Source organism: Mytilus californianus, unplaced genomic scaffold (genome assembly GCF_021869535.1).
Source record: "Mytilus californianus isolate M0D057914Y unplaced genomic scaffold, xbMytCali1.0.p SCAF_4, whole genome shotgun sequence".
In the NCBI taxonomy this organism is placed as follows: Eukaryota; Metazoa; Mollusca; class Bivalvia; order Mytilida; family Mytilidae; genus Mytilus; species Mytilus californianus.
In genome coordinates, this window is record NW_026262690.1 from 32,477,967 (window position 1) to 32,498,995 (window position 21,029).

At 31.6% G+C, this 21,029-nt stretch overlaps 1 long non-coding RNA gene across 1 annotated transcript; it reads left to right on the top strand.

Moving 5' to 3' along the window:
- Positions 1–2,635: 2,635 nt before the first annotated feature.
- Positions 2,636–19,405, top strand: LOC127737913 (uncharacterized). The gene is made up of 3 exons (XR_007999877.1): positions 2,636–2,827; positions 15,820–15,888; positions 19,081–19,405. It is a non-coding gene; the product is annotated as an uncharacterized LOC127737913 (long non-coding RNA).
- The last annotated feature ends 1,624 nt before the right edge of the window (positions 19,406–21,029 follow it).

Below are 21,029 nucleotides of genomic sequence, written 5' to 3' on the forward strand. Positions count from 1 at the left end.
AAAACAAATACATGTAATAAAAAAATCAGGTTTGTGAGCACTCAACCCTACCTTAAATTGGGACAGTGGTTTAACAGCTCAACATATAAAGAACAAACTGTAAAATAACCGTTGCAATTGCCTCAATTCGAAAGATTGATAAAATGCACAAAATCAACTAATATAAAAACCCATAGACAAAAAGCAGGGAATTAAAAGAACTCACAAGTTAGAAAGGAAATATTCTTAAAATGATCATAAACATGACAAAATAAACTTTTTTATTGCTGTTTCTCTCTCCATTTATAACATTTTATTTGTTTATTTTGTGTATTTATAGGTGATCAGACATCTTGGTTTTCGTGATCAATAGGTCAATACTGAAGAAGGAACTGAAAGTTGATATCTATCTCCATGGTGCCCTAATTGGATTAATGTGAAGTGGAATGTGTGCTTTCCTGCAAAAAAAAGAAATAGGAAATTTTATCATAATCACATGATAATGGCTATAAACAAAATGGAGTAATATCATAGATGCAGAAAAACACAATTGTATAAATGCAACAACATATTATATATATTCGTCGAAAGAAGGGAGAAATGAAGAAAAAAATAATATTTTGTTGTTGAAAGGAACACCAGCTTTATCCACTCATTTACATCGCTCCCTCATATCAAATATACTGAAGAAGATCTTCGAAGAACAGATTGCAAAAATGTTTTCTCTAAGAATTGAAGGAAATTGTTTAGTGAACGAAATAATTTATGCATTGAACTTTTATGTAGTGGATTGAATAACTGTACACAGCAGCTGAAACAGAGGGAAATTAAAATTTACAAGAAAAGTGTTTATTTTATTATTTAATTTGCAAATATGAACGCATTCTTAAGAACACCACAAATGATATGACATTCAAATTGATGCCTTATTAATGTATACTATTGAAACAATAACAAAGAAAACAGAATACTTTGCTACAAAAAATATTTTATAAATCATAGTTAAAGTCGTATAAAGTATTTACAATACCTTGACCTAAACAGTCAGACTCACTGTATTGTTTTTGTATGTCATGGTAATTTTGAGTCAAAAATTTATTAAAGTTTTAAATATCATTTGTATCATTCATTAAGTCTTGTAAACATTATATGTTCATACTGTTTGTATAGTGAAGAAATTTACAATGAGTAAAAATAGGAGAAAACATTTCCTACAGGGAAAGTTGATGTTCAGAAATTTCCTTAGAGGAAATTTGGAGAACAATGTTTTCCTTAGAGGAAATTTGTGGTATTGAATTTTCCCTCAAGGAAAAGTGTTTGTTAAAAATTTCCTCAAAGGAAATTGCAGTTGACAAAATTTCCTCACAGGAAAAAGTATTTCCTCAAAGGAAAATTTGAAGCTGCAAATTTCCTCAGAGGAAAAAGTATTTCCTCACAGGAAAATTTGAAGCCGCAAATTTCCTCAGAGGAAATAGAGTTTCCTCAAAGGAAAATTTGAAGCCACAAATTTCCTCAAAGGAAATATTAATGCAGCATATTCCCTAAGGGAAATCTGTTTCCCTTGAGGAAAATACAATTTCCCTTAAGGAAAAATCTTTTTCCTTTAGGGAAATTTGATTTCCCTTGAGGAAAACTACTTTTCCTCTGAGGAAATTGTTGAAAAAAGGGGCATAACTTTTTCAACAGTGGTGCTAGAGCCAAAAATTTTTAGGACAAATATCAGGGAACCAATACCAACCAAGTTATCAACTTCATTTTGACTTAACTTCAAAAATTAAGGTGACAACTTTTGCACTCAGCGGAAGTGCAAACTTGTCCCGGAGACTGTTAATTCTGCTTGACCACAATTTATTTTTTCTCATAAAAAAAAACATTTTTTTAGGAATAAAACATAACCCTCATTTTGAAGTTAAATGGTCAATCCCTTAGTGTACTGATATGAATAGTAATATCAGAGACATATATATATATGTGTATATATGTCTCTGGTAATATACTGGAATTGTTTAAAAAAAATATAGTTATTGATGCCAACGTAAATATTTTAATAAAAAAGACAGGAAATATGTCGGTGAAACAAATAGTTCAAATCTAGTTGAAATTTATAGTGCCCATGAACTCACTGATCATGCACGAGTGATTCTATTCATAAAAAGTCCGTGTAACAACTAAAAAGTGTCCGTGTATCATCTAAAACGTGTCCGCGTAACACCCGTTGTACGACTTTGCCCCCAGCAGAGCTATAGAAAAACAGTACATTAACGGGTGTTACACGGACACTTTTTATGAATAGAATCACTCGTGCATGATCAGTGAGTTCATGGGCACTTTAAATTTCAATTAGATTGAACTTTTTGTTTCACCGACATATTTCCTGTCTTTTTAATTAAAAATATTTACATTAGCATCAATAACTTTATTTTTTTTTCAAACAATTCCAGTAACTATTCATATTAGTACTCTAAGGGGTTGACCATTTAACTTCAAAAGGCCGGTTATGGTTTTTTCCTAAAAAAACACATTTTGATCCCCAATTTTATGAGAAAAAATATATAATGGTCAAGCAGATGACACTGAAAATAATGTTATCGTTTCACAAAAGATCGTAAATCGTACGATGTACGACTGGTCGTAGAATATGTTACCGACCAAGTTTACGAGTGTTTCACAAACGTGTCGGAATAATTATCGTACGACTTCCGATTACCGACCTCGGTTTTAACAGCTCTTTTGTGTGAAGGTCAGAAAATGGAGTCAACACGCACCTGTCAGTTCGTAAATAAACGACTTTTGGTTCTCGATTGTTCAGATTGTAAAAGTAGAACGTGTTCGTTGTACGAGAAAACAGGTAAATATGCTTTATTCGTCCTGTAAACATGTTAAAACCATCCCGGGTAACTTTCGTAGGTTTCTTGTTTCTACCACCGTCACTCATAAGCAGACGACACACCACAGGGGTTTGTTACATTTTACCGGATTTGCTATTTCTTACGAAACCCGAAAAAGTTAATTTTACGGGTTTCAAATGGATAGTTATCTGTGCAAATTGTAACAAACCCCTGTTGACACACTAAAACTACTCTAGTCAAAATAATTATGACGTCTAGAAAGACTATTATATATATTTTTTTAGCTTTGACGCCTTACAAGATGTCATAATTATTTGGACTCACTAAAACCTGACTGATACTAAACTGTTTTACCGGTAGCAGAAAAGACCATATCAGGAGGAGGTTTTAGGGGCCATTTATTCCCACTTCCCATACGAAAATCTGTGAAAAAAACTTTTCTTGCTAATCCCATTTACCCCCAACCCCCCTGTTGTAAATGTGTGTATTGGTTATTTCCAATTAAAGAAATGTTGTTCTTATTGTATTAAGAGAGTTTATATGAGTTGTCAGAAGTTATTTCTAGTATTTCTAGTATATTGAATGAGTAATTAACGTACGTTTTACTTTATGTTATTAGATGTGTCGATTACGTCATATATGGCGCAAATTTGTCATGTATTATTCAGCACGTTACCGTTGGGTTAATATTGTAATCGTGAACCCAAAAGTGTTCATTTGTGAGCTCTCAACTGGAAGAAATAATATGTCTTGATTGTTTTAGTAACAAAAGTGTATTATTATAAGCATTTTGAGTCGAGGACTTGTATATTTTATGTCAGCGTTTGACGTTATGTTTTTCTTCTTGCTTAGAATATTTACTTCCGGGAATTTCAAATAAATACCAGTGCAACGTCACGTTCGTCAGTCTTTGCTGTGTTTACATTTGGCTTGCAGCAAGGCTCAGCCCGGGGGTTCCTAGAGGTGAGAAGCAGCGCATGTAGCTGTATGCCTCGCAGTTTATATTACAAGTAAGGGTCGTAGTTTAGAAGTAAGAAGCAGCGCAGATAGCTGTATGCATGCCTTGCATTTATTTACGTTGTCATTGTAGAATTTATTAAGATAATCCCGTTTGGTCCGTACAAAAATACAAGAGAAAGAATGTTATTTTAGAAGCTCCGCCCCGTATGTAAATTATATAATTGTTGCTCGAATATTGTACATGTATGGAAATATATCGGCTGTTCTAGAAGTTTAATAAAAGTATCATTTTCTACTATTGATTATTTATTCACGCTACCAATGATGACAGAGAACAGACAACAGATTTGACGGCCGTATGATCCCTTATATTAGTTTAGTCACAAGTTTTGTGAGTTTATTCGTATTTGCTGGCTTTAAAACTATACATAAACATAGCAAGAAGCAGAAGTTACGACAATGGTGGCAGCGGTTTAGTTCTCACGTTTCAATAAATAAGGCACGTATATTTTAGAAATACTAATGTGTATTGAACACACTAATGACAAATATTGTGTATGGAGTGCACTTAGCTCTATACATTATACTGTAATAAATAGATTATTTTGGAAAATACAGGGGTGCATTTAGCTTCTAAAAAATTTAAAATATTTATAAAAGGAGGTGCATTTAGCTTCCTAGAAAGAAAAGACTATTTGTAAAGGAGGTGCATTTAGCTTCCTAGAAAGAAAAGAATATTTGTAAAGAAGGTGCATTTAGCTTCATAGAAAGAAAAAAAAATTATAAAGGAGGTGCATTTAGCTTCCTAGAAAGAAAAGAATATTTGTAAAGGAGGTGCATTTAGCTTCCTAAAAAAGAAAAAAAATATAAAGAAAAAATAAATTATAAAGGAGGTGCATTTAGATCCCAAATAATTATTTATTAGAGAAATAGAGGTGTAGTTAGCTTCTATTGGCATATTATTGGGAACATTGTTTGATTTTAAACATGGATCTTAGAAATAGAAAAATCCCAGCTCCAAATTTTGGAAGGGGGGAAAGTATGAAGAATATAATTATTTCACAGAGCGGAACTGTTGAGCCCTGTAATTTAATAGATTTGGGTATAGAAGATGGTGTTAATTTATCTACCTCCAGCCCCACAGTAAGTCCTATAAACTCGCCTGTGCAGAATACTAGGACGATTGAGGAAAGTAAGACGAATTTGAATGATAACAATATTATTGCGATTCTAACGGAAATTCAGAGACAATTAAAAAATCAAAATGATAGATTTTCTGAGCTCAAGACGAAAGTTTCTGAGATAAGCATGCAAGTTTCTGAGATGAGCACGCAAGTTAAGTTAAATCAGGAAAATATAGCTAAATTAGCAAGGGGTAACCATGTGGCTGAAAATAACACCAATACGCAGAATTTCAGTCAAAATAACATAGGCTGTAACATGACCACAACTGAACATAATAACCAGGTATCAGTGACCCAACAGTTAGCAGCTGGTCCAAGTACTGACAACACTTATACACCAGGGACATTACAGCAAAGATTGTCCTTTCTCAAGAGGAAAAAGAGGGAAACCAGAAAATTTGAATTCTTTCGGAGGGAACCAGTTTGGATTTACTAGTCAGGATTATCAGAACTAGTTAGGCCTATATAGAAGATAAGCCTACTAGCCAAATATCAGAGTATTTTTGTGTAGATTCAGATTTTTTTTATAATGTAGATATGAAACTTGTGTGTGATTTTTTGTAATTGATGAAATGTAAAAAGCATAAATATGTATATATTTTTGCACTTTAAGAAATATATTGTGGTATTGAAATTGTTTTTTAATATTTTAGAAAACAGGCGATGTTTTTTTTATTAGAAGCTGGAATTTGATGGTCCTATTGGCGTTGTTGTCCTTAATGCAGTAAAGATTGTTTAATACTATTTTGGTGGGAAGCTGCTTTCGGTGGGTGTATATTGGCAGTTGGGATACTTATAAGGAGCCATTTTTGTTTTGGCGGAGATTAAGTTAAGGCTAATATTGGCAGTTAGGATACTTATAAGGAGCCATTTTTGTTTTGGCGGAGATTAAGTTAATGCTAATGATTAGTCTAGATTGCAATATACATTTTGGTTACACCATGGGTATGCTGAGCTATAGTCTACACCATTTTAGATATTTCTCGGGGAATACTGATGACTATTTTTTATTAGTTGTACTTTTGTACCTATTTTTATACTTATGTTTGTATGGTACATCAGTATCGAAGATTGTGTATAAATTTATACGCGGGGTACCCTTGTGGTATAGAACTTGATAGGACATTTGTTGGCTTATGGTTAGCTTGGTGTTTAGAAGAAGCTAGTTGAGCTTCATGATGTTTATAATTCCAGCGTCTGATAGAATGGAGAATCTTGGATTGAACTTTAAATGGAGTATACGGTATTAGTGCTGTAACTGGATGCAAAAATAGACTTTTATTTTATATTTTCGATAATGACACAATGAAGAAAAGTGTATATTTTGCCTTTTAAGTATTAACAGGCGCATTAGTTTGTTAACACAGACATTAGTTTTTATGACATAAACAGGCGCAGTAGTTTGTTGATGTATGTTTAAGTTTAAGTTTTAAGATAGCTGTAATATTTGCTTGTTTTTGGCAAATTAGAGATTTTTTATTTGTATGATAGAGTATTACGTACATAGCAATATTGTGAAAAGAATTTTTGAAATGTATTGTCAGAATTGACAAGACCATATTTCGAGGACGAAATGTATTCTGGGGGAGGGGCAGTGTTGTAAATGTGTGTATTGGTTATTTCCAAGTAAAGAAATGTTGTTCTTATTGTATTAAGAGAGTTTATATGAGTTGTCAGAAGTTATTTCTAGTATTTCTAGTATATTGAATGAGTAATTAACGTACGTTTTACTTTATGTTATTAGATGTGTCGATTACGTCATATATGGCGCAAATTTGTCATGTATTATTCAGAACGTTACCGTTGGGTTAATATTGTAATCGTGAACCCAAAAGTGTTCATTTGTGAGCTCTCAACTGGAAGAAATAATATGTCTTGATTGTTTTAGTAACAAAAGTGTATTATTATAAGCATTTTGAGTCGAGGACTTGTATATTTTATGTCAGCGTTTGACGTTATGTTTTTCTTCTTGCTTAGAATATTTACTTCCGGGAATTTCAAATAAATACCAGTGCAACGTCACGTTCGTCAGTCTTTGCTGTGTTTACATTTGGCTTGCAGCAAGGCTCAGCCCGGGGGTTCCTAGAGGTGAGAAGCAGCGCATGTAGCTGTATGCCTCGCAGTTTATATTACAAGTAAGGGTCGTAGTTTAGAAGTAAGAAGCAGCGCAGATAGCTGTATGCCTTGCATTTATTTACGTTGTCATTGTAGAATTTATTAAGATAATCCCGTTTGGTCCGTACAAAAATACAAGAGAAAGAATGTTATTTTAGAAGCTCCGCCCCGTATGTAAATTATATAATTGTTGCTCGAATATTGTACATGTATGGAAATATATCGGCTGTTCTAGAAGTTTAATAAAAGTATCATTTTCTACTATTGATTATTTATTCACGCTACCAATGATGACAGAGAACAGACAACAGATTTGACGGCCGTATGATCCCTTATATTAGTTTAGTCACAAGTTTTGTGAGTTTATTCGTATTTGATGGCTTTAAAACTATACATAAACATAGCAAGAAGCAGAAGTTACGACAATGGTGGCAGCGGTTTAGTTCTCACGTTTCAATAAATAAGGCACGTATATTTTAGAAATACTAATGTGTATGGAACACACTAATGACAAATATTGTGTATGGAGTGCACTTAGCTCTATAGGAAGTACACCACTAATTCATGGCCCCATTGCTTTCTATGTTAAATTCCTCAATTTCAAGCAGACACAGCTCTTTTGTTTCAAGTTCAAATAAAGTGACAATCATTGCATGTCAAAGCAACACTTTATGGTGTCTTGTACTGGAAAAATCAACATACTTTTAATGGCATATAAGAAAGAACTGGTTCCCAGAACTTTGGATGTACCAAAACAGGTACTTCAGATCTGACATACAGGCAAAAAGTACCCTCTTTATAAAATTTGGTGCAGTTTTTTTAATATTCAAAATTATAAGTCAAAAAGTATTCTACAATGATCACCAGTCATTCAGCTTTCATTTGATACCAACAATACCTAAATATTCTACATATTTTGAAAGTTACACTCATGTGTAGGAACTATTTTGTGTTAAATATGTACTACTTTCTGGTATGTGCTTTCTGGCCGTGCCAAATTAGTGGTGTTACACCTATAACAGAACCAAACTTGCTATACTGACTTCAGCATCACTTTATTTCATTCTATGATCTATTTCAAGCAATAAAAAACACATAAAGCTTAAGTCCAAATACTATTTTACTAATTTTAAGCTCAAATTGGACTGGTAGTAACATATAGGTTATTCAAAGAAAACTGCATATGGATATTATAAATGGCCAATATACTTATTTTATTCTCAATATCATTGTTGTATTTAATAATTTCTGTTAGGAAAACAATGTGCTTACCAATAGTCATATTTCACCAGAGTTTGTTCATTTAATAAAAATATATTAGACCAAACCTAAGACATAATTGAGAAAATTGTCCCCCCTTTTTTCTTCAAATTGGAAAAGGGACATTTTTGGTATAAACCATACTTCTGTGGTACAACATAGATTATAAAGAGCAATTTATATATTTATCAGCTGGTTAACTTGCTAAACTGGTTCAAAATTGCATGTACAGTGAGATTTTGGAATTCTTATATGGGTATATACCAATTGGCTAGATTGTAAAAGGCTATCATAAGAAAACCAATAAAACTTGAAAAATCATAGGATTATTTGACCAAGAGCTATTTTTTTACTATAAAGAAGTCATTATATACATGTTTTATTGATTGCAATCCCAAATAATGCAAAAATAAGAATTTGGAGTCAAGTCTTAACTGCATGCATGTTGTGTGACCATAAAAGGCTAAAATACCTGATTATGTCAATTTAAGAGCTGAAATTTCCCATAAACAGAATTGTTCGTCCAAAAAAGATGATTAAACATGTTTACTTACATCAAATATGACTTATTTTCATTGGAATAGGTACAACTTCTAAAAATTGAATTTCTGATGATTCTCTGTAATAGGAAGTACACCACTAATTCATGGCCCCATTGCTTTCTATGTTAAATTCCTCAATTTCAAGCAGACACAGCTCTTTTGTTTCAAGTTCAAATAAAGTGACAATCATTGCATGTCAAAGCAACACTTTATGGTGTCTTGTACTGGAAAAATCAACATACTTTTAATGGCATATAAGAAAGAACTGGTTCCCGGAACTTTGGATGTACCAAAACAGGTACTTCAGATCTGACATACAGGCAAAAAGTACCCTCTTTATAAAATTTGGTGCAGTTTTTTTAATATTCAAAATTATAAGTCAAAAAGTATTCTACAATGATCACCAGTCATTCAGCTTTCATTTGATACCAACAATACCTAAATATTCTACATATTTTGAAAGTTACACTCATGTGTAGGAACTATTTTGTGTTAAATATGTACTACTTTCTGGTATGTGCTTTCTGGCCGTGCCAAATTAGTGGTGTTACACCTATACATTATACTGTAATAAATAGATTATTTTGGAAAATACAGGGGTGCATTTAGCTTCTAAAAAATTTAAAATATTTATAAAAGGAGGTGCATTTAGCTTCCTAGAAAGAAAAGAATATTTGTAAAGGAGGTGCATTTAGCTTCCTAGAAAGAAAAGAATATTTGTAAAGGAGGTGCATTTAGCTTCATAGAAAGAAAAAAAAATTATAAAGGAGTCGCATTTAGCTTCCTAGAAAGAAAAGAATATTTGTAAAGGAGGTGCATTTAGCTTTCTAAAAAAGAAAAAAAATATAAAGAAAAAATAAATTATAAAGGAGGTGCATTTAGATCCCAAATAATTATTTATTAGAGAAATAGAGGTGTAGTTAGCTTCTATTGGCATATTATTGGGAACATTGTTTGATTTTAAACATGGATCTTAGAAATAGAAAAATCCCAGCTCCAAATTTTGGAAGGGGGGAAAGTATGAAGAATATAATTATTTCACAGAGCGGAACTGTTGAGCCCTGTAATTTAATAGATTTGGGTATAGAAGATGGTGTTAATTTATCTACCTCCAGCCCCACAGTAAGTCCTATAAACTCGCCTGTGCAGAATACTAGGACGATTGAGGAAAGTAAGACGAATTTGAATGATAACAATATTATTGCGATTCTAACGGAAATTCAGAGACAATTAAAAAATCAAAATGATAGATTTTCTGAGCTCAAGACGAAAGTTTCTGAGATAAGCATGCAAGTTTCTGAGATGAGCACGCAAGTTAAGTTAAATCAGGAAAATATAGCTAAATTAGCAAGGGGTAACCATGTGGCTGAAAATAACACCAATACGCAGAATTTCAGTCAAAATAGCATAGGCTGTAACATGACCACAACTGAACAAAATAACCAGGTATCAGTGACCCAACAGTTAGCAGCTGGTCCAAGTACTGACAACACTTATACACCAGGGACATTACAGCAGAGATTGTCCTTTCTCAAGAGGAAAAAAAGGGAAACCAGAAAATATGAATTCTTTCGGAGGGAACCAGTTTGGATTTACTAGTCAGGATTATCAGAACTAGTTAGGCCTATATAGAAGATAAGCCTACTAGCCAAATATCAGAGTATTTTTGTGTAGATTCAGATTTTTTTTATAATGTAGATATGAAACTTGTGTGTGATTTTTTGTAATTGATGAAATGTAAAAAGCATAAATATGTATATATTTTTGCACTTTAAGAAATATATTGTGGTATTGAAATTGTTTTTTAATATTTTAGAAAACAGGCGATGTTTTTTTTATTAGAAGCTGGAATTTGATGGTCCTATTGGCGTTGTTGTCCTTAATGCAGTAAAGATTGTTTAATACTATTTTGGTGGGAAGCTGCTTTCGGTGGGTGTATATTGGCAGTTGGGATACTTATAAGGAGCCATTTTTGTTTTGGCGGAGATTAAGTTAAGGCTAATATTGGCAGTTAGGATACTTATAAGGAGCCATTTTTGTTTTGGCGGAGATTAAGTTAATGCTAATGATTAGTCTAGATTGCAATATACATTTTGGTTACACCATGGGTATGCTGAGCTATAGTCTACACCATTTTAGATATTTCTCGGGGAATACTGATGACTATTTTTTATTAGTTGTACTTTTGTACCTATTTTTATACTTATGTTTGTATGGTACATCAGTATCGAAGATTGTGTATAAATTTATACGCGGGGTACCCTTGTGGTATAGAACTTGATAGGACATTTGTTGGCTTATGGTTAGCCTGGTGTTTAGAAGAAGCTAGTTGAGCTTCATGATGTTTATAATTCCAGCGTCTGATAGAATGGAGAATCTTGGATTGAACTTTAAATGGAGTATACGGTATTAGTGCTGTAACTGGATGCAAAAATAGACTTTTATTTTATATTTTCGATAATGACACAATGAAGAAAAGTGTATATTTTGCCTTTTAAGTATTAACAGGCGCATTAGTTTGTTAACACAGACATTAGTTTTTATGACATAAACAGGCGCAGTAGTTTGTTGATGTATGTTTAAGTTTAAGTTTTAAGATAGCTGTAATATTTGCTTGTTTTTGGCAAATTAGAGATTTTTTATTTGTATGATAGAGTATTACGTACATAGCAATATTGTGAAAAGAATTTTTGAAATGTATTGTCAGAATTGACAAGACCATATTTCGAGGACGAAATGTATTCTGGGGGAGGGGCAGTGTTGTAAATGTGTGTATTGGTTATTTCCAAGTAAAGAAATGTTGTTCTTATTGTATTAAGAGAGTTTATATGAGTTGTCAGAAGTTATTTCTAGTATTTCTAGTATATTGAATGAGTAATTAACGTACGTTTTACTTTATGTTATTAGATGTGTCGATTACGTCATATATGGCGCAAATTTGTCATGTATTATTCAGAACGTTACCGTTGGGTTAATATTGTAATCGTGAACCCAAAAGTGTTCATTTGTGAGCTCTCAACTGGAAGAAATAATATGTCTTGATTGTTTTAGTAACAAAAGTGTATTATTATAAGCATTTTGAGTCGAGGACTTGTATATTTTATGTCAGCGTTTGACGTTATGTTTTTCTTCTTGCTTAGAATATTTACTTCCGGGAATTTCAAATAAATACCAGTGCAACGTCACGTTCGTCAGTCTTTGCTGTGTTTACATTTGGCTTGCAGCAAGGCTCAGCCCGGGGGTTCCTAGAGGTGAGAAGCAGCGCATGTAGCTGTATGCCTCGCAGTTTATATTACAAGTAAGGGTCGTAGTTTAGAAGTAAGAAGCAGCGCAGATAGCTGTATGCCTTGCATTTATTTACGTTGTCATTGTAGAATTTATTAAGATAATCCCGTTTGGTCCGTACAAAAATACAAGAGAAATAATGTTATTTTAGAAGCTCCGCCCCGTATGTAAATTATATAATTGTTGCTCGAATATTGTACATGTATGGAAATATATCGGCTGTTCTAGAAGTTTAATAAAAGTATCATTTTCTACTATTGATTATTTATTCACGCTACCAATGATGACAGAGAACAGACAACAGATTTGACGGCCGTATGATCCCTTATATTAGTTTAGTCACAAGTTTTGTGAGTTTATTCGTATTTGCTGGCTTTAAAACTATACATAAACATAGCAAGAAGCAGAAGTTACAACACCCCCATTCTCCTTCCAATTCTTCTTTCATCATTCAAATAGTCTCATGTCCAACCCCTCTTATAGGAAAGGTGAGTTTTTGGACTCAATGTTTTATGGAACAGGCATACTCTTGATACTGATTTTTGTCGAGCCTTCGACTTTAGTCGAAAAAGCGAGACATAGCGATCCTACATTCCGTCGGCGGCGTCGTCGTCGTCGGCGTCCACAAATATTCACTCTGTGGTTAAAGTTTTTGAAATTTTAATAACTTTCTTAAACTATCCTGGATTTCTACCAAACTTGGACAGAAGCTTGTTTATGATCATAAGATAGTATCCAGATGTAAATTTTGTAAAAATAAAATTCCATTTTTTCCGTATTTTACTTATAAATGGACTTAGTTTTTCTGCCGGGAAATATTACATTCACTCTGTGGTTAAAGTTTTTAAAATTTTAATAACTTTCTTAAACTATCCTGGGTTTGTACCAAACTTGGACAGAAGCTTGTTTATGATCATAAGATAGTATCTAAAAGGAAATTTTGTAAAAAAATAAATCCATTTTTTCCTTATTTTACTTTTAAATGGACTTAGATTTTCTGCCAGGAAACAACACATTCACTCTGTGGTTAAAGTTTTTAAAATTTTAATAACTTTCTTATACTATTTTGGATTTGTACCAAACTTGGACAGAAGCTTGTTTATGATCAAAAGCTAGTATCTAGAAGAAAATTTTGTAAAAAAATAAATCCCTTTTTTCCGTATTTTACTTTTAAATGGACTTAGATTTTCTGCCAGGAAACAACATATTCACTCTGTGGTTAAAGTTTTTAAAATTTTAATAACTTTCTTATACTATTTTGAATTTGTACCAAACTTGGACAGAAGCTTGCTTATGATCAAATGCTAGTATCTAGAAGGAAATTTTGTTTTCTTCCAGTTAACATTACATTCAGTCTGCAGTTAAAGTTTTTAATTATTTATTAGATTCATAAACTATCCAGGATTTTTACCAAACTTCTTACAATCAAAAGATAGTATCAAGAGGAATATTTTTATTGATTTACTTCCTCATTTTTGTTGAGCCTGCGATTAACAGAAAAAGTAGGCGAGACACTGGGATCCGTGGAACCCATTACGAATTTTTATTAAATTAAGCTACAGAAATATTCAAACTTTAAACATTTTGATGAAATGGAAACCCTATCATTTGCCAATATCTTACCAATATTGACACTTAAAAGATACTGCATGAGGAGGTTACTCAATAGAGGGACAATTATGGTGGTGGACAGGATAATATTTTGTTTTTGGCAGTTTCATCTGTTGCTGTGATATGGAAGCTTTGTTTTTCAACTTGATTTGGTGTATTCTGCATTTTATGTTGCAGAAAATTCATTTAAATCTGGTTTGGTCAATATTTTATTAGGTTCTTCCTGACTGGAATATTTATTTTATACATGATGTGCTCTTAAACAGTTTAAGGGCCCATTTTTTCAATTTAAGGTACTATAAAGTTTCAAATATTTTTTGTCTTCAGTCTTGATCTTATGAGCATGTCAAATGTAAGCTTTGGAAACATAGCTATTTTATCCTATGCTGATTTTTTTATTTGGACAGACTATACATCATGTACATATAGATCTAAGGTTGCACATCCCAAGGACCATGAAAATAATGTATTATTCCACATCTAGTAATATATTCTTTACTTTCAAAAATGGAGTATCACTAACATGTCTTTATCATATGATCTCATATTGCAAACCTGACACTACTTAAAAAAAATAATGATGAATTTGAAATAAGTCATTTGATATTGTGACAAAACAAAAAGTTTCCTAAAGCCAAACAAAAAAATATGTTAAGGACTTTTAATATAATCATATAATACATGTAGTAAATACTATTGAATCCATTTCAGCTGTTTTGCTTGAAAATGTAGCCAAAAAAATTGCTTTATCAAATTGCTTTATCAAAATTGTCCCTCAAAAAGTTCTGATACAGACATTTGGATAGACATACATGTACATGATGTATGGGAAATTAATTATTAAGGTATAACTTAAGTTTTTTTGTGTTCTTTTTTACCTATAATACAGTTTTCAGACACTTTAGATATTTTATATAATTGTGTTACATGTATATATAAAAAAAGAAGATGTGGTACATGTATGATTGCCAATGAGACATCTCTCCACAAGAGACCAAATGACACAGAAATTAACAACTATAGGTCACCGTACAGCCTTCAACAATGAGCAAAGCCCATACCGCATTGTCAGCTATAAAAGGTCCCAAAATGATATGTAAAACAATTCAAACGAGAAAACTAACAGCCTAATTTTTGTAAAAAAAATGAACGAAAAACAAATATGTAACACATAAACAAACGAACTATAAAAATCAGTTGAAAAAGGCTTAACTCATCAGATGGATAAAAATACAAATACTACAAATACAAGTGGATGTGGCCGGGTACTAGTACATCCCAACAACAAAAAGACACTAAATACAGATCTGAGAGTACTCTCAGTTACTGACAGCTAGTTCAAATCCACTAACAACTAATACAAAAAATCATGCATCTAAGACCAAACTATCAATCAGTACACATCCAACATCCAATGGATTTAGTGTAAAGATGTCATAAACAGTCAGAGAAAAACATGACCTTGTGCAATGCCAAGATACAGGTTATAATTCATTACATATCAATATGATTAATTCACATGGTAGTGTTTTAATTTGTACAGATCACAATTGAAAACTTTTATATATGATAAAATCACTCTTGACAAACTTTCAAATATCGATAGCAGTTCAAAACTCTACCTTTATAGTAAATTAAAAAATGAAATTTAACTGCAAGACTACTTGCACAATAGACTACTTGCACAATCTAAACTATTTAAATAGTCCTCAACTTTTAACAAAATTCTGTGTAAGTGACCCTAACTTGTAAATTGAAATTATAAAAAGATTGATATAAAAAAAATCAAAGAGAACACAGAGTCTCAAGTTTGTAAAATATTAGATGATGAGGAACACTCTTTCCTTCATTGCCAAATCAACAGTAATATTAGAAAACTCCTTATGAATGCAATAAAAACCCAATATCCTAATTTTTGACTCAAACTCTTAACTATTTTAGATCCCAATAACAATGATACTTTTTGATTATTTGTCAGATTTAACAAAAAGATATAATTAAGTATAGCCTTTTAAATGTATCCATATATTTCAGATACTGAGTGTTCTCTCTCAGACTCTGATGCTACCGTTTCAGGGAATGAAAAAGGAAATTAATGCATAGGTAAGAATATATTTTAAAAGTTTATACAATTCTGATTCACAGTACCAAGGATACTATACAAATCCTTGACAGTACCTTTTAAATTTTTGCTTGAAGAATTTTTGGGTCAACATTTGATTGTTTCTCATATTCTGGCTAGAGTGATTGATCTTTTAGACTTGATTTAGTTGAACTGTTTAGAATATTCATTCAGATTTTATTTTAAAGAAGTTCACAGCATATATACATACCCTTTTTGAATGAAAATTGACATGTGCAAGAATTTTTCTCTCAAAAAAGTGTTACACATATGCATGGCATATTACACCCTTGCGTTTTAGAGTTTTACTGTTGGTTGATATAAGAAGATGTGGTATGAGTGCCAATGAGACAACTCTCCATCCAAGTTCCAAGTCACAATTTACAAGAGTAAACCCTGTTGGGCCCTGCATTTGAGTTGTTTCCCTTAAAAAAATGCAAAAATATCTAAAATTGGAAATTTAAAAATGAATTAATCTAGAAATTAATAAGATATCTTATATATTAAATAAGATATCTATAAATGTCTTGTTTAGTTAATTATATACCTTATTTAGTTTATTATACATTTTTAATATTTGCATGTTATACAGTGTCTTATTCAATTGAAAATTTCAAAAATATCTTATGAATTAAATAAGATCTTTTATAAATATATATCATTTAGTACATTATTAATTTGATATATTTTTCACTTTAGGTTAACAGATATCTTTTTCAGTTATAAAGATATATTTCATAAACTTAATAAGATATCTTATAAATTTAATTAGATATCTTATAATCTAAGTAAGATATCTTATGTATACTTTATACAATATCTGAATATATTAAATCAGACAGATATCTTATAAACTAAATAAGATATTCTTTTCTTGTTTGAATTGTTTCACATATTTCCTGTCAGAGCCTTTTATAGCCAACTATGCCGTATGGAATTTTATAGGACCGCAAAATTTTTGATTTGGTATATTGTTATGGTGTTGTCTTCCTGTCGTCCGAAGACATTTGGTTTCCAGAAAATAACTTTTGTAAAAGTGTATGGTTTTTCTAGAAAATTCACAGATTCATAAGGTCCTATACCTGTAAAGGAATGTTTGGATTGATTTTTCAGGGTTATAAACCTAAATATGAATAAAGGGGTCAAAAACAGTACTTTTCTAATACTTGTGTATAAATGGCTTAAGTTATTTTCTTGATCAATTTCAATGGGGTTTTATTTGAAGGCAGCCAAGTCATGGATTATTCTGGTTCTTGCTGAAAATGATCATGTATTAAGATTTTGAATTCTTTGGCCTAGTTTTTAAATTGGTCAAAATTGAGGTCCAAAGAGTCCAATCTTAAACTTTGTATGATTTATTAAAAAAAATATTTCAAGGGGTTCTTTGATATGCCTATTCTAATTGTGTATTTAGATTTTTAATTTTTGGTCGCATTTTCAAATTAGTCCACATAAAGGTCCAAAATTCAATTTTGATTTTATTTCCACAAAATTGTATTATTCAGGTCCTATGATATGCTGAATCTAACTGTATTTAAACTTTTGAATTTTGGCCTGTATTTTACATAAGTCTGCATTAAGGTCCAAAATAAACTTTGTTTGATTTCAACAAAATATAATATTAAATATATGGATTTATTTGATATGTTGAATGATGAAATTAAATCTAACCGTGTATTTAGATTTAGAATTTAGGGTCCCATTCAAATTGGTCCATATTGAATTTTTGGGGTTCTTTGATATGCTAAACCAAATCATGTATTAAGATTTTGGATATTGGACCATAATAGGTAAATGTTAAATTTAAAAAAAAATGAGTTCTTCTGATTCAACCACATTCCTTCTGTGTCAGAAACCTATGTTGTGACTAATATTTAATCGAAATCCAAATTAAGAGCTGTATCAAGCATTAATGTTGTGACCATACTTGTCCCAACTGTTGAGGGTTCTACCTTTTTCGGTCATAACAAGCTGTGCATTTTTATTCTCATTGTCGAAGGCTGTACAGTGGCCTATAATTGTTTACTACCACTTCATTTTGACTCTAGTTGAAAGTTGCCTCATTTGCAAGGGCAGCGTTAGCTTTCTCATCACTTGACATCTGTTTTCTGTCAACTTCTGACTTTTACAAAAAATTTCTCTGAAACTACTGGGTCAAATTTAACCAAACATGGCCACAATCGTCATAAGAATATCAATTAAAAAAAATGCCTACCTGCACACAGTATGGCCGACATGTCAAGAAATAGATCAAAGGGGTAAAAGTCAAAGGAGAAGGTCAGGTAATGGCTAGTTTTGGCCTAATATTTGAAGTTCATCTAATGAAAGGTGTTTGACATTTTTCAAACACTTAAGTGTCTTCTTTAGTAGATTCAATTAGTTTAAGTAAGATTTGAACTGATTTGGTCATTAAAGACGATCAAATTCAAGTGTAAATATGAAAAATGTATCAAATATGCCATAAAACATCACTTTTCAGATGGTTTTTGTCTAAAATGGAAGTGGCAGCATTCGTGTTCAGTCTCAACCTTTATATATGTTATGTATTATCATCAAATACAACATCCATTTAAAATATTAAGACTGAACACGAATGCGGCCACTTCCATTTTTGACAAAAACAATTTTAGAATTAGCACAAATGCTAAAATTTTGAAGATTTCAGTAATATTGCACGAATTCATGATGCTATTACCTGCTGCGTGTGCATTGTATTGTCAAAAACCAATTATTCTACTTTCCAATAAATAGCTGAAAGATTATATTTTAACATATTGGTAAAAAAACTATATTTTGGAACCAAAAAGGGGTCTCACCAGGGCCTACTCCTTTGCCCATTTTAAATAGTGAAAATCTGGTTAAAACAGAAATATTTTGTAAAAGTGCTATACTTTCGGGCCAAAAAGGGTCTTAGCAGGCCTATTCTTTTGAAAAATTTAAGTATAGGAATATTTTTTCACTTAATCTATTCAGTGTTAGAATCTATATTTAAAGACTAATTAATATCTGATAATTCAATCATACAAGATATCTTATATACTTAATAAGATATTTTGAAATTGAAGAAATATAAAAAAATTACTTGCTATACACTTAATGATGTTAATGTTATAAATATATTTTTGCAATTATCTTTTTTTTTAAATTATCAACAAGATTTTGCTTTTTTTCAGAATCAATATCAGAGGTTGAAAACAAAACACAGAAAGGAAAGAGAAAAATTGCAGATGCAAGAAGAAAACTTATAATGAAAATAATAACTCTTGATTTATGGAAGGAATGTATTGCCTTCAAAGAATAAATTACAGATCTTGTTTCTAAGGAATGTAAACTGTCTCCAGGATTCAAATTTTAATATGTGTTTCATTGGCAATTTGTACTTGACAAGAGGAGTAAAAACTATTTTCATATTCTGTTCATTTGAAGACAATTTCAGCTGAAATTATTCTTTGACCAAGATATATATACTGTTGAATAAAAAAAATTTAATGGTGAAAATTGAGTTTAATTATATTATAAAGATACATGTATACAAATAATCTGAAGAATATGCAACTTTATTTAATAACAGGAAATGAGAAGTCGAATTCAACTAGTTGTAGAAATAGGTTGTTTAAAATTTTTTGTGACACTTTGTTATATTCTTTTGTATTTTCGGAATATTGTAATTTCAATTCGTCCTAATGAGCTTTTGTCATCAGTTATAAAATTGCTGTCTGTCGTGCTGTACTTTTTCATTATATATATATAATCTCCTCTAAAAACTTCTGAACCCATTTAACTCTAATAATAACCAATGCAACCAATTTGCATAGGGTGTGATGTGTTTGACGTCTGTCCGTCTGTCAGTCCTGTTCTTGTCACCACAACTCTTCTAAAACCACACAGTGGAATGTCATGAAACCGTGTAGATAATGAGGACATACTGTGCAGATGAACATATCCACATGAAATTGTGATTCTGCCATTCATATTTTTTTCTAGAGGCTATTCCCTTTTTTCAGATGCAGATCCAGAATTTTGAAGAAAGGGGGAAGGGGGAAAATTAGTAAACGTTTGGAGTGGAACAGGTAATTAAGCCCCATCTATGGAGTTGTACCCCGCTATGAATGAGAGAAGTCATACTGTTTATTCTTGTTCTTCCATGCATTCCACCACTGGACGATAAGAAACCAACAATCAATCAATCAATCCATGCATTCCATGAACTATCAGTTGCATTTTTCACATCAACTATAATTAGAGCTTCCTGAAACATGTTTTATAGCTTCATGGCAGCATTTCCATTTAATTTTAATTTAGTAATCTCAGTGTAATGGTTGTAGAAAGGCATTAAAGCAGTAGGACAGAGAAGACCAAATCAACCAAGAATGATATTGATATTGAAAGTTTATGTTTCTGTAGTAAGAAATGGAATTTTGTGTATTTTCTGTTCAATTCATATATTACAGTTGGTTCAATGGAGCTTAAAATTGAAAACTGGTTGACATGATATAGCCAATCTGAGACTACTATAACGTGTTATGTTTTATATGTGTTATAGTAGTCTCAGAGCCAATACAGTGCTGATTGTAGTGTTTAAAACCACCAATCAAACAACCCAGATCCCTTAAACTACACAGTTTGACTGCACATATATTGCAGTTGTGAGCTTTTTTTTTTTAATAGTTTGTTGTTTCTCCAATTTTGACGATTGTTTTCCCAATATTTGAGGGTTTTTTTTCCATTAAAATTAACTACAATAGATAGACGAAAAACAAAAAAAGGGAAACATTACCATCCAGTTAAACAAGACCTACAAACAAATTGCTTTCTTTAAAAAAGAAATGCAATTGTGAACCTATTAGATATAAAAAGATGTGGTATGAGTGCCATCGCCAAATAAGACAACTCTCCAAGTCTCACTTTGTGTAAAGTAAACCACTATAGGTCAAAGTACGGCCTTCAACAAGGAGCATAAATTAATATGGCTTTGGTTTATAACATCAGATATTATAATTGTAATATAAAGATGCATGCTTATACCTGATTTTTATACGACTGCAAAGAATTTTGAGGTCGTATATTGGTATCACGTCGTCATGGTCTGCGTCGTCCGAAGACATTTGGTTTCCGGACAATA